We start from the raw sequence: 14,000 nt of genomic DNA on the forward strand, positions 1-14,000 counted from the left end.
GTGTTGGAAGTTTTTTTGGGAACTGTGTATACAGGGTCTTCATGGCAGACAGTAATGCATTCATGATAAGTAAAATCTAGAGGGAGGTCTTCTGCTGGCTGAGTCTGTGATAAATCCTCCAATTCCATAAATGCCCCCCACCCTGGATATAGATCGCCAAAGGTTTTCCACTCTCATCCTCTCAATCGCATTATGGCCCCATGTTCATGTGTAACTTCTAATTTTGGTTGATATTTCAGTGGAAGTGCTGGACGTACAATGGGAGCGTGTCCGTGTCCCCCAGGCCTCTGTGTGCAAGCAATGGTATTTATCTCCTCTCGGGGTCTCATCTGCCTCCCATGGGTGAGGGTGGCAGTCGGAGGGATGGGATGAGCATCATCACTTTCTATTGTTAACTGCGGCATGTGGGGTGGGGGCTGAAGCAAATAGTAAGCAAAATGTGCTGAACTCTAGGCCAGTGGTTTTATATCAAAGGATATAGTTGTTTTTATTTTAGAACCAACAGGTATCAAAATATACTTTTCTCAATATGAGTGACTTTAGGTAATTACTTTGCAAAAAGGCAATAGAGTTTGTAAGCACAATAGCTAGGGTGGTTGCAATAGGCAACACAATTTCAAACACAATTTAACATTGAGCTCAATGGGTTTTGCTAGATAAATGCAATTGATTACTTTATGGATTACTTTTCTAACCCCATGACTGGATCCTGGATTCAGTCTCGGGACATGTACCTTAAACAGTTATGGAAAAGCATTTTGGTTACAGTAGTGATTTTTAAAGAATATAAATGTATTTTCAAAGTTGACACTTAGAAACTTTTCAGTGAAAACCAAGCAATGTTATCCTATGGAAGGAAATTCAAGTTACAGGTAAAGTAGGTTCTCGTTACTTTTGTAATCCAGTACTGGACTCCTACGTTCAGCACTGGGACCTCTACCTAAGACAGGTAAGTAATTACATTTTGGTAGTTGGTACGATTTTTAAAGAATATTTGTAGTTTGCAAAAATCGACATTTCACAGAAAAAGAGTCAATGGTTTCCTAAGGAAGAAAATTCGGGTTACTGGTAAGTACAGTTATGATTAATTTTTCGTTCAGTACTGGGCTAAAAGGTACAGTACTGGCTTCTCTCCTGATCACAGGTGAGTAATTCGGATTTCATTATTCAGCTGATTTTAGATTAATATTTTCAAGTTTCAGAACTCCGCACTTAGAAGAATTTCCAAGTGAAACCAGTCAGTGTTAACCTATGGAAGGAAAAATAGTTATCAGCTTTTAGGTAAGTATTCGACTGGTGGAGTTAAGGTTCTGCGCATAGACTCCGGTGTCTCCTAGGGTCGGAAAGGTACAGTTGTTACACCCTCAGCGGCGCTGGGGCAGCCAGATGCAAAGAGAGTAGGCCCAATGCAATCCAATGGAGGGTAGGGGGCCTTCGGTTGGTGGCTGCAAGCAAGCAGGCCACGCGGCTGTGGGAGCTGAGCTCCTGGTCACTTACTCAGGGTAAGTGGGGAAGTAAAGTAGAGTAATAGTTGCACTTCCAGCGGCACTCGGGCAGCTGGGTGCAGGGTGCTTTTGAGCCGTCGGGTGCCGTCGGGTGCTCAATGTTATTCAATGGGAAAGTTAAAAAGTGAGCATAGGCTGCAGACTCGGGGACGGAGATGCTTCAGGTGTGATCACCACTTCGGGAGGTAAGTTGGGAGTTTGGAGAAGAGGTAGGTACCCCAAAGGAAGGCACAGGGAGCCCCAGGGCGCCGGGTGCAGGGGTGTCTTTTGGTGTCGGGAAATCTTACCCTGAGCTGGTCGCGGTTGGAGGCGTCCCTGGTTCTGAGGCTGCAGGCATTGTCTGGTTAGTCGAGGAGGGACTTTTGGCACTGGACTCCGGGTCACAGTCGCCGGGGGGATGTCCTCGTAGTCTTGGATCACTCAGGTACAGGCTGGGCGGGTGCAGAGTGGGCTGGATTTGCGGTTCCTGGCTGGCACCAGGGGTACTGCTGTTTGAGAAGAACCACTGCTCGTGGGAGTCCCAGGCTTTTGGAAGGTTCAAGTCAGGCAGGTCCTCTGGGATTTTCGAGGTTGCTGTCCCCAGGAGACACCGGAGTTTCGCAGGAGCAGGTTCAAGGATCAACAGGCCTGTAGGGTTCTGGGGCCAAGTCAGTGGGTGTTGTCCTTTTGTTAGCAGCTGCATGGCAGGTCTTCTTGTTTCTTGTTGCAATGGGGATCTGAGGAAGGAAGGTTCAGGGTGCCCTGGGCACGTGGTTGGCAGGAGCCCAGGGCACACTCAGTCAAAGCACATCAGCGAAAAGTGGGGGCATTCCATGCAAGAAAGATGGCACTTTCTCACACATATCCCTAGATATTTAACCTCTTCTGTGCTCCACTCTAATGGAAAGTCTAACTGGTATGGTAATGTGATTTGTGTGAGAGGTAAAACAGTGGATTTAGCCCAATTAATACCTAATCCAGAGTAAAGCTTATATCAAAAATACTCACTTATAACCGGTGCTAGGTGGTTTTGCGTATCAGGAACCTATCCATATCCTCTGCATAGAATGATATAGCTAGTAGGCATTGACAGAGTGCAATGCAGCGCGGCGTGCCGCTGTCTATATACGCACACCAATGCCTCCAAAGCTAGCGCAAATAGAATTGTGGAGAGTGGGCTCCTTGTGCCTTTTGAAATATTCAGTGAGTCAGACGTAACACCATCTTCTCAGGCCTGGTGGTGTGTGTGGAATAGCTGTATCCACTGAAGGAACATTCGAGGGATCCCCATACGTTGCATCACTGCAAATGTATATGTCCATTCTATAGTATCAAGCACCTTGGCAGCATCTAACAATACTGCCATGGCTTGCATGGAAGGGTCCAGTTGGTGAAGCAGCGCAAAAATAGTACGTACATTGTGAGCTATGGACCTGGTGAGTCTAAAACCAGACTGGTCTGGCAACACCATATTTGTAAGTAGAGGCTGGAGCCTAGTGGCATATGTTTTTTGGCCAGGCTTTTAGCATCTATATTAGTTTTAGTGGTCTGTAAGAATCGCAGTTCTCAGGTGGTGTATCCGGCTTAAGGAGGGGGGTGATGAGGGCCTCTCTGAAGGAGGGGTGCAACCTCTGTTTAGTGTATGCCTTTTCGTGGACATTAAATAAATGTGGAGCGAATAGATTAGCACATTCCTTATTAAAGTTGCCAGGAAGGCCGTCCATGTCGGGTGCTTTGCCATTGGGCAAGGTACGGATAGGCTCCTTCACCTCATCAACTATAAGGGGTTGTACCAGGTACTCCCGCTGTCCCAGCGAGAGCCACACCAGTGCTATGTCCTCAAGATAATTGGCGATCTTTGCCTCTGAAGCTGAGCTAATCTGTTGATATATTGTAGTGTAAAAGTTTTTAAACATAGCCAGTATGGCCGGAGTGTCACGAACACTCACTCCTTCAGGCGTGTTTACCTGTGTTATGTACGAATGTGCCCAGGACTCTGATCTTGGTCGCCAGCTGTTTGCCGGGCCTCCCTCCCTCCCCATAAGATCTTGCTACATAATGCTTGGAGAGATGGCGCACTTCTCGTGCCGTTATATCATTGGAGGCCGTGAGGTGATACAATAACAGAGAACCATTTGGGGTACATCCGCTTGGGCAGGGCGGCTCCAGAGGCTCCGTCAACCTCCTGATAGTCTGAGGTGACCTGGAATGTTTTGCATTGGTTAAGTAAAGTTGTATTATACGAAAAAAGTCATGAACACCAGTCCATTTACTGGACCCAGTATGTATCACACAGGTGTGCAGGTCACTTTACTGGACCCAGTATATCACACAGGTGTGCAGGTCACTTTACTGGACCCAGTATATATCACACAGGTGTGCAGGTCACTTTACTGGACCCAGTATATCACACAGGTGTGCAGGTCACTTTACTGGACCCAGTATATCACACAGGTGTGCAGGTCACTTTACTGGACCCAGTATATATCACACAGGTGTGCAGGTCACTTTACTGGACCCAGTATATCACACAGGTGTGCAGGTCACTTTACTGGACCCAGTATATCACATAGGTGTGCAGGTCACTTTACTGGACCCAGTATATCACACAGGTGTGCAGGTCACCTTCAGCAGATTGGTGAACAACCTCAGAATCCCTAAAGGATAGATGTTGACAGCAGTGTCGGTCAGTAGGCACCAGCCCTATGTCATCAGCCCTACCTTCGTCAACACATACGTGGCCTCCTTGGCCAACATTGTCAAAAGCCACAGACTCAACATCTTCTTCGTCACCCAACTCATCCTCTCTGTAACAATCCAAGAGTCATCAAAAACCCGTTCCAAAGATTTTGCCAACTGGATGAACCGCAACTGTCTCAAACTCATCACCAAAAAGACAGAAGTACTTCTCTTTAGGAAAGGCAAGGGGACACATTTGAACAACGAATGGTGGCCCCAACACCGATACCCACTAACACGCCCGCAACCATCATCCTCGACAGCCAACCATCCATGAAGAAGATTTGTGGGCACTTATATAGCCAAGAGCTGCGCGACCTCCTGTATCTTGGCTGACCCCGCGTCTTTCTTATTGCCTCTCAAGCCTCCATCTACTCACTTGTACATTGCCACACTTATCAGGAAGCCACAGGGCTGCAACCAATCTTCCATGCGCTGCTTGCTTGGCCTCAGTGCCAGCACGCGCCTCACAAAGCATCCGCCTACTGTCACACAGTCTTCCCCTCCAGTTCGAACAATGTCAACAGGAGTCCTCACTCGTCCAGCACACCCGGGACCTCTCGGAACTGTGTAATTTCCCTCTCACCTGCGGTGCGAGACAGATGAGTCAGGTCGCCAGTTGCAGCCCCATTCTCCTGTTCAAGCCAGCACCATGCTAGATGACACGGGTCAGGCGACCCCGTGCGGTCGCGGCTCTACTCTGGGTATACCTCCCTGCCAGCGCTGCTCAGATAGTGCCGCGTTGGCCAGACAGTCCCGTTGCCTGCTGTTCCAGGCCCGATCTGACTCTGCTCTGCTCAGCTCTACAGCTCGCTTAGCTGCCATCTTAGGCCTATGCAGGCAGCACCTTTTGGGTCTGCAACTGTCTGCTGGGGGGTATCACACAGCTCAATACTCTGCTGTTTTGGGGTAATCAGATTCACCATGTCACCCTGCACACTACCACCAAGTTCAAGGACAGATGGCCGCCAATTAGCAGGATTATGTATGGATGATGCGTTCCAGCTAGAGGAGCTACACCAGGGTGCGGCCATCTTGCCGTGGGCACTCTGCCCCCCTATTCCCCCCCACCCCCCGAGATATATAATCTTTTTTAACAATACCATTTAAGCATCTAATTTTTAATGGAAACATGACTCGCCACATTCAGAAGCTACTTTAGACATATCAGTCCCTAGTAATTGTTAAAATAAACTTGTATTGTATACTTTTTACTAATCTTAAGAATATCCTATACGGCATACTGGATCTGGAAAACTCTGCCAGCAATAACTTCCATAATCCAATAGATGGCTTGGGGGTGATCCTGCACCACTCCAGAAGTGACAGAGAAGGCTGCATGTAGGCACTACTTCTCAATGCTGTCCTTTTCCTTCTTGCCATCTCCTTCTAAGTGGATCCAGACTTCCTCTCCAAAGAGTTTTCCAATAACTCCAAATAATTTTCAGTGTGTAGTCTCTGCAGGAAGTAGATGTTTGTTTCTGACCTGCACGACATTTGCCTTTGGTGAAAGGGCTCCAGTCATGGTTTGTTGTGTGGGAAATGTGCTGTCAGGCAACTGGAGGTAAAACAATATGTTGAGTGGGCAAGAGAAGGTCACGTTCAAAACCAAATGTAAATATAAATGTAATTTGTACTTGTAAAGCGCACCAATACCCATGGATGTCCTGGCGCTGTACCGCATACCGCTGTGGAACCCTTCCTGGCTTTTCCATGTGAAATGTCCACTCCTGGGCACCCCCAAGGTGTAGCCAGGCATCCCAGCGCTGTTGGGGCCGTTGTGGAAAACCAAGTTACGGGACTGGTCCTGTGTGAACTTCTGTTGTTACTCAAAGATTTCAGGTAACGTCACACTGAACGCCATAAGCACAATAAAGTTAATCAAGACCCCATTCCAGCATTTGAAATACAAGAAGTCACATGGACACCTGATTGGCACCTCTACCCCCTCCTGATTTCAATCCGGTACCAAAGTTGGTCCCAGCACGTCCTGGTTTTCCTAGGCCATTGTTTGCCCTGGAGCAGATTGTTATGTTATGTCAAATTTAATTTGTTAGGTGCCACTGCTACCCAAAAATGGTTTTCCGACACCAGCTAGAAAGGACCAAAAGGAAGGGAACGATTATTAATTAAACAGCCAAGTTTGTAGGCTTTTTACGAAAATTCAAATCTATAGTTTCATTGCGAAGCGGCGAAAGGAGAGAGTTCCATAAAGTGGGGACTAAGTAGGGAAACGATCGACCGCCCATACGTGACGGTCTGATTCTAGGTACAGAGAACTTCGCCCGGGTGGCAGAGTGGAGCGCATGTGAGGGCAAGTAGGGGTGAACCAGAGCCTGCAGGTATTGAGGGGCCGTTCCAGATTTGATTTTGAACATGTAGCTCAGGGCTTTCAACTTAATTCTGCTCTCCACCCTGAGCCAATGAAGGTCACGCAGGGAGCCTGAGATTGAGGCAATTCTGGGAACCTGACAAATCTGTCTGGCGGCAGAGTTCTGGGCTACCTGTAGCTTGCGCGTTACCTCCTGATTTGCCCCAAAATAGAGGATGTTGCCGTAGTCTTTTTGAGCCATTTCAGTATGGTAAAACAAGTTGCAGCCACCTATACTGCTTGGTTTTTCATAGATAGTGAGTCTTCTATGATGAAGCCTAGATTGCGAATATGGCGAGAAGGTTGAGGAACAGCACCCATTTCAATAGGCCGACAGTTGGGGGCCCCAAAGATCTTTATTCTTACCCAGGATCAAGACCTCCGTTTTCTCCCCATTAGGTTTAAGAAATGTAGCCTGCATCCAAGATGCAATATTACGCTGACCTAGCTGCAGAGCAGATGTCACAGATACTTTCTCAGCAGAGAGGGAGAACAAGGACAACCCATCCTCTTCTGCAATGTTGGCTTAAGGTCTGACATACACATTGAACAATAAAGGGCTTAAAATAGAGCCTTGAGGTACCCCATAGGGGGAAACATGCTTATTGGAACAGGCAGCTGGAGAAAAGACCTGGAACATACAATCAGTGAGAAAAGAAATAAACCAATTAAGTGCTATTTCAGTAATACCCAAGGAATGTAAGGCCTCCACTAACACGGTTTGAGAGACCGTGTCAAACGCTACGCTTAAGTCCAGTAGTATGAGGACTACCGTAGCTCCTGAATCTAGATGATGTTGCAGCCTTTCCGTGACTCCAAGGAGTGTTGTTTCGGTCGAAAAACCGTCTCTAAAGCCTGACTGTGATGGATCTAGAAATTTTTTGTGATTCGACAAATTGGGCTAGTTGAGAACTTGAGTGCTTTTCAAGGATTTTTTAAAAGGAAGGAAGCAGTGAAATAGGCCGGTATTTTGAAGGCTGGTCCGGATCAGCGTTGGCCATTTTTAAGAGAGGAAGCACCATTGCGTGCTTCCACCCTGAAGGCACTGTTGCTTCCTCTAGGGAGGCGTTCAGAAGTTCCATGATTACCAGTAGTGAAGGCGTCTCAAGCTGTTGAAGCACCGAGAATGGAAGAGGATCACAAGGTGAGCCAGATTTAATGCTATCCAAAATCCGTTTGAAGGATTTCACATCTAGTGGGGACCAGGATTCAAGCGTAGCCCGAGATTCTGATGCCTCTTCCTCTTGGTAAGAGATGTTCCTGGCTACAGGAGGAAATGAGGATGTTTGCTGAAGGAGGTTATCCGGTGTCCTGTCCTTCATTTCAGAATATATTTTTTCTACTGTAGTATGGTTTATGTACACTGTTATGTTAGCATGAGTTTATTAAAAGTTTAAACGCCATTTTACCTTTTGCTGCTTTTGCACACGACACTTCATATATCTGTTAATGTAAGGTAGGCTGCATGAGATGCTTTACACGAGAAAGGCTTGCTTTTCAGCTTCTCCAGACTTACATCGCCTTCTTAGTCTGCACAGCGAGTGCCCGAGCCTTAAAGGTTTTCATAACAGGGTGGCTGTTGTTCGATTTGATCGGTTCACGTCTCTAGACATAACACACATGCAGCTGCAAGCCAACATGATCCTGGCGCCTTTAATATCACACTGTAGGCATGATTTCAGGCACTTGGAAGATTTCCGTTTCCAGAGAGAGAGAGCTTTTTCAGATTCCGATGTGATTTATCCCTGCTGATCTTAGAGGTATGAGCGTCCCCCATACATGCCTAACAGACCTTCTATAGTTTATAAAACATTGGGGCATATTATCAAGGGGTTTTATCTCCGCTTTTTTGGCTTTAAAAGCCAAGAAAGCGGAGATAAAATTATCTCCCTATTACCAAGCTGTCGCTAACACCAGTTAGTGACAGCTAATAGGAGACAGCGACCAACTTGGGCCCCGCTTTGCATGTCAGTGATATTTATCACTAATGACATGCAAAGTGGGCGTGCCAAGATGTTAGCGACTGGAAACAGTCGCTAACATCGCTATCTCCTATTACCAACTTTTGGAGATATTCGCGCTAAGCGCGAATATCTCCAAAAGCTAACACCTGCCCTGAGCAGTTCTTCACCATGTTATCCAATGGGAGGTGGATAACATGGCTAAGAGCATTTGCTCGATAATGCATGAATATCGCTGACTTTTCAGCGATATTCATGCATTGCGGCCGTTTTTTATCGCATTTGCGATAAACCTTGCTAATAGCAAGGTTTATCTGCGATAAAAATCGCCGATGTGCGGCGATAATTTTTGTCTCTAAACAAGTTAGAGACAAAAATTATCGCTAGTTGTTGGTAATATGCCCCATAGTTCCTAGCTAGGGAGGGTGATATACTAGGCCCTATAGTACCTATTTTCACCGTCATTATAATATGATTTCTCCTTTTGTGTTTTATGAAATTGTAACAATGCTGATCATATTATTTCTAATCATATGCATGCTTATGTTAGCAATGATACTGCATCTGAGAGCACTTCGTTAAAATAAATATTTTAACCCTTCCCATGTCTCTTCTTTACTCCTGTTGTGGACTGGTATGAGAGTATAACAAGAGTGTTGTGGCTTCCCACCATTCCTGAGTATAATCTAAGTTGCATGTTCTGGGTTGTCTAATCATTGGTGCCTTTGCTATAGGACGAAGTGCTAATGTGACACTGATGCTAGCTGGTTAGGGTTTCTAGGCACTAAGGTGAGTTTTTTGGTACACCACAGTTCACTGAGGTCCTGGGTCTCTGTGCACAGTTCTGTGTAGGAGCAGAATCCTTGTGACACTACTTTATGGAGAAAATATTTAGCCAAGTGTTCACATTTTTGATTATTTAGTGCAGGAGGCATGGCCTGGGTTTCAGAGCACGAGAGCTTTTTAACCATTTTAAAAAGGGTCTTAGAACAATTCAGCTCACTATAAATAGTCGAAATGACATATTCGGCACAAGCTGATTTGCAGAGAGCATGGTAGTCCTTTTTAGCCATTTTGTATGCAAGTTTAGTATCAGACGCATAGTTCTTCCTCCAGCTTCTTTCCAAAACTTTACATTTAGATTTTTCCAATTTTAAGTTCTCAGTGAACCAAGGTGCAGGAGGACAATGGTTGTTCACCTTCTTGATAGAGGGAGGAAGACTGGTATCAATAGCTTTTAAAAGCCACTCTTGAACAGCACCCGAAAAACTAGTCAACATTTGTTTGGTTATAGGGACCTTGGAGGATAAATGCTTATTAAGGACTTTCATATGTAGTCTTCCCCAGTTCCTTGTAGGTTTGCTAATATTAGGGGCAATTGTAGGTAGATTAGCTAGGATCTCAAAGCGAAAGCTGACCACAAAGTGGTCAGAGCAGCATAAGGGAAGAGCTGGTGAGCATTGAATATTGGACAAGCTGGAAAAGATAGGGTCCAGTAGATGGCCAGCAACATGAGTGGGACCAGAGTTGCTGAGTGTATTGTTCAATGCCGCCAGAACAGAAATAAATGTAGTGCTATTCACACATGCAGGATCGTCTAAGTGCAAATTAAGGTCACCCAAAATCGAAAAGTTAGTGGTATTTAAAAGAAATGGTATTATTGAATCTGTGAAGGATAAAACCCATGGGCCAGACGGCTCAGGGGGACGGTACAATAGTATGCCTGAGAAAGTGAACTTGTGAGTCAGGGTAAGCTTAAATAACGTTGCCTCGCAGTTCGTCTATGACAGTTCTTCAAATTTACGCAGGCATGATTTCGTATAGATAATGGCAATACCGCGAAGGATAAAACCCATGGGCCAGACGGCTCAGGGGGACGGTACAATAGTATGCCTAAGAAAGTGAACTTGTGAGTCAGGGTAAGCTTAAATAACGTTGCCTCGCAGTTCGTTGTAATTTACGCAGGCATGATTTCGTATAGATAATGGCAATACCGCGAAGGATAAAACCCATGGGCCAGACGGCTCAGGGGGACGGTACAATAGTATGCCTGAGAAAGTGAACTTGTTAGTCAGGAAAAGCTTAACGCTGCCTCGCAGTTCGTAAATGACAGTTCTTCAAATTTACACAGGAATGATTTCTTGTAGATAATGACAATACCCCTACCGGGCTTAAGACCCCTATCTTTCCTGACTATGGCATAGTTAAATGGTTGGGCGGGCATAGTTAAATGGTAGGGTGACCGCAATATCAGGGCCAGAACTCGTGTGCAGCCATGTTTCAGTAAGAAACATGGCGTCCGGTTGCTCACTAATCAGGAGGTCAAAGATGTCTGCTATATGCTTCATTAATGAGTGACAATTGATACTAAGGAAGGAAAATTCCCTTTTGACTGAGGTGGCACTGCTAGAAGAGGAATCTGCTTGTAAAGTAGTCAGTGTGCTGGGTTCTTTACAAGGCGTACTTTGTAAGGAGAAACCACAGCAAGGGCAGATTGTGTCCCTGTCCACAGGGGAGAGTATGGTACAGTTAGAAGACTGTGTGTTACGATGTTGCAAGAGCTGTTTGGCAGAGTAATATAATCTTTGTCCTTTATTTGGACCAGGGGTCATGGCCCCGGTGCCCGGTCGGGCGCAGATGTGCTTGCCTTTGGCGCACCGGCAGCTGTAACATCCTGCTTAAGTAGCAGTGAAGCGGTGAGTGGCGTACAGACGACCGACCGCCCCTTTTAGTACCAGAAGTGATTATGGAGAGATTCTGGTTCACCCTAGCCTCGCCCACCACACAAACGGCACCAGTCGCGATGGAACAGGGCTTGGGTCAAGTAGAACAGTAAGTACGTTTCAAAGTATTAGTGTTTTAAAAGTAATTCAAGTTCAGAGCATTCAAGTTAAAAAAAATATTCAGTGCAATCAATTAAAAAGTTAAAATGCTGCCAGAAAGTGCAAGTTGTGCAGAAAACGATTAGCTGACCAGGAGAGTGAGTTAAAGTGCGTGTTATGTTGCGCAGAAAGAAAAGAAAAGCGACATTGATCCTACCGCTAGCTAGCGGCTCACCCTTCGTATATTTTCAAATCTCCTTGCTTCCTCTGGTGTGTTTTTGGTTCCCATGGTTCCACAGGACCACCAGTAGGACTTCCCCCAGTGGCCCATCTCCAGACACTGACTGAGCCCTTAATACCCATTTCCAGGCCTGTAATGACACAGGTCCAGACTTCTACTCTTCCTCCATACCACTCTGTTCTGTGCAAACACCACTGCAGACTCCATTGAACCTGGATCTGATACCAGTACAGTCTCTGACCCCGAACCGATGTCAGCCGGCACCAGGCCTGCGTCATGCCTTTACGTTACTTATGAGCAGCCTAGGGCTGGAAATTCATCATATCAGAATGATGGGTTTTACTTAGTGTTAAAATGTTCTATGTCCTCCCTTTCATTTCTTCTTTGCCTCATTTCCCCCAAGGCCAGGACACATTTGGGCAAACTATCTCTTGAAGAATGGGGTCAATTTCCTACTGGCCAAGGGTGCCATTGAATGGGTGCCAGATACAGAGATGGGCAATGGATGTCGCTCTTTCTACTACTTCATTCCGAAGAAGGATGGAAGCTTCAGGCTTATACTGGACTTTCAGCCGTTGAACGCCTTTCTGAGAAAGGACAAGTTCAAAAAGCTCACTCTGCAAATCCCTTCTGCTCCGGATATTTGATGGCACGCTGGAACTTGCAGGCCTCCTTTTCATATATCCATCTTGTAAACTCACAGATGCTACCTGTGGTGTACAGTGGAGTCGAATTGCACCCAGTTTGCCTTGCCGCTCTTCCACCTTACCTCAGCCCCTCAGGATGGTAGTAGTCTCAGTTAATCTTCAGAGGTTGGGTGATGCATGTATTCTTGTACCTCACGACTGGCTGTTCAAGGTCGGTTCAACGCTGTCCGTCCTCGACCACATCTAGACTACAACAGCTCTCTTGGTCTCCTTGGTCTAGGTGATCCCTCATCGCTCCTGCCCTGAGTGGTCGCTCCCCTGCCTCTCTGCCGAGACGCGGTATTGTAGATCAGTGCTGCATAGCGATTAACTGTGCCATTGTTATTTCGCCTGGAAGTTTATTTGTTTTAATCTCGCTTGCTTGTACCAATTGTGCCTGCATTTGAATTATTTGCGCGATATCCCCCGGCGCCCTGCTCTGCTCCCCCCTCCATTTTGTCTCCGTTGTTGTGCTCCCTGAGCCCGCCCCGCCTCCCAGCTGAGCCGCCCTCGCCCCTCCCCCTCCACTATCCATATATGACAGCTGCTCCCGCGCGCAGCGACCGCGCCCAATCCGCGCCGAAGGTGCGCCAAAGGTAAGCCCGTCTACGCCCGTCCGCGCCTGGACCGCGCCCAGCGCCAGTCCCCCTGGTCCTCGCATTGCCCAGCTCCCCCGCGTTACCTACGATGCCACCACCCTCCTAGCCCTTAACCCCGGCCGCTCCCCCAACTGCGTCCAAGCCGCTCCTGGACACACCCATGGACCTTTCTCTTGCTACGCCTGCAAATTCTGCGGCACCGACAACATCTCCGCTACGACCACACCACAGATTCCCGACCCCAACCACCTACAATGCATCCTTCTCAACACCCGATCGGTCCACAGGCACGCCATTGACCTATGGAATCTACTAGACACCATCTCTCCAGACGTCGCCTTCCTAACAGAAACATGGATGAACGCTTCCTCCGCCCCAGACATCACCATTGCCATCCCTGAAGATTATAAGATCACACGCAAGGACCGTACCGGCCACACAGGAGGAGGAATCGCCATCGTCCATAAGAAATCAATCCACATCTCTACCAGCTCTGACGTCAACCTCGCCAACTCTGAACACCTTCACTTCCAGATCCACATCGACCCCAAGACCACACTCAGAGGCACCCTCCTCTACAGACCACCAGGACCCCGCGCAAAATTCAGTGAAGACATCACGGACTTCATCACTCCACACGCGCTCCCCTCCAAAGATTACATCCTTCTGGGAGACCTCAACTTCCACCTTGAAAAGCACAACGACCGCAACACCACCACCCTCCTGGACAACCTCGCCAACCTCGGACTTAAACAACTGGTCACTTCCCCCACCCACATCGCAGGTCACACACTCGACCCCATCTTCACCTCCAGCAATCATGTCTCCTTCAGCCACACTACGGATCTCCTCTGGACTGACCACAGCTGCGTTCACTTCACCTACAACAAGCCGAAACCCACCAACCACCTCCAACCAACTCTGCAAAGAAACTGGAACAAAATCACCATCGACCAGATCTCCTCATCGCTCCTTCTAAACACCCCAGCCCACTCTTCTAACCCAGACCAAGCCGCCGCCAACCTCACCCTATGGCTATCCAACACCGCCGACATCCTAGCACCACTGAAAAAACGTCAAAGCAAACCTGGCAACAA

Source organism: Lissotriton helveticus, chromosome 3_1, assembly GCF_964261635.1.
Source record: "Lissotriton helveticus chromosome 3_1, aLisHel1.1, whole genome shotgun sequence".
Lineage (NCBI taxonomy): Eukaryota > Metazoa > Chordata > Amphibia > Caudata > Salamandridae > Lissotriton > Lissotriton helveticus.